Below are 1,672 nucleotides of genomic sequence, written 5' to 3' on the forward strand. Positions count from 1 at the left end.
CACACACACACACACACACAGTGGACAAATGCAAACAGTTTGTGTCTGAAATCACTCACTCGTTCACTACATAGTGAGTGCACATAGTTCTTTTAAACCAAAGCACTGGCATCGCCCCCTCATTCAAGCACCAATCAGATCTCACCTGAAGCAGAACACGGCAACGATCACCACGGCGATGAGAATGAGCAATCCTATAGCAACCAGGACACCGGTGAGCAACAGCCGCGACGGAGATTCTTCATCTGAGAGAGATGCACTGTTAGATTCATAAGAGACATGTGTGTGTGTACAGGTATATATGGTTTATGAGGACACAAATGTGTATAATGACATGGGTACTACAACGTAAACATGGTTTATGAGGACACTTCCTGTGTCCCCGTAAAACAAAAGGCTTAAAAAACATACAAAATGGTGTTTTATGAAATTCAAAAATTGCCAGTAGTTTCCTGTGAGTGGTAGGTTTAGGTGTAGGGTTGGTGTAGGGCAATAGAAAATACAGTTTGTACAGTATAAAAACCATTACGCCTATGGAATGTCCCTGTAAACCACAAATGCAAATGTGTGTGTGTGTGTGTGTGTGTTTTCCAGGTGTGTGGATACGACACGTCCGCTCTCAGCGCCGGTCCTCTCTTCAGAGTTCCTATAACGGTTATAATCCCTGCGAAGTACGTCCAACTGATCTCTTCCGCTAGCATCTGTGTTTCTGCTGGTGTGTGACATGTGTTTGTGTCTTATAGAGTAGCTGATAGTCGCAGTCAAGAGATCACGTTCACAGACGCCCACTTCAGACCAGGACAAATCCGGCGCCATTTCATTACCGTCCCTCATGGAGCATCATGGGCAGGTAATGTTGGCGGCGGGGCTGAAGTGTCCGTATCCCGCGGCGGTTCTGGCTCTGACCTGCACCTGGTACTGTGACGCGCGGGTCAGATCGTTCAGAACCACAGAGTTGGTTTTACTGCTGACGTACTGCCATCCATCATCCTGATCCTACAGCACACAGGTCAGAGGTCAGGTACAGGTGGAACACACACACACACACACACAAAGCAGGTGTCGCTGCAGATGTGTGTCCGTCTCACCTTCAGACTGTAGCGCAGCTGATACTCCTGAATGCTGTGCTGCGTCTGCGGAGGAACCGTCCAGCTGATGGAGACGCTGCTCTCAGACGCTTTAGTCCTCCTGATGCCGGACACTGGAACGGCCACTGCACACACACACACACACACTTCAGAACTACATTGAACAAAATTATAAACGCAACACTTTTGTTTTTGCCCCCATTTTTTATGAGCTGAACTCAAAGATCTAAAACTTTTTCTATGTACACAAAAGGCCTATTTCTCTCAAATATTGTTCACAAATCTATCTAAATCTGTGTTAGTGAGCACTTCTCCTTTGCCGAGATAATCCATCCACCTCACAGGTGTGGCATATCAAGATGCTGATTAGACAGCATGATTATTGCACAGGTGTGCCTTAGGCTGGCCACAATAAAAGGCCACTCTAAAATGTGCAGTTTTATCACAGCACAATGCCACAGATGTCGCAAGTTTTGAAGGAGCGTGCAATTGGCATGCTGACTGCAAGAATGTCCACCAGAGCTGTTGCCCGTAAATTGAATGTTCATTCCTCTACCATCAGCCGACTCCAAAGGCGTTTCAGA

At 46.7% G+C, this 1,672-nt stretch overlaps 1 pseudogene; it reads right to left on the reverse strand.

Moving 5' to 3' along the window:
- LOC107750157 (ephrin type-B receptor 4-like) overlaps positions 1-1,672 on the reverse strand; it is a 36,896-nt pseudogene that overhangs the window by 8,589 nt on the left and 26,635 nt on the right.

This window comes from Sinocyclocheilus rhinocerous, unplaced genomic scaffold (assembly GCF_001515625.1).
Source record: "Sinocyclocheilus rhinocerous isolate Xijiao unplaced genomic scaffold, SAMN03320098_v1.1 scaffold2167, whole genome shotgun sequence".
NCBI lineage: Eukaryota > Metazoa > Chordata > Actinopteri > Cypriniformes > Cyprinidae > Sinocyclocheilus > Sinocyclocheilus rhinocerous.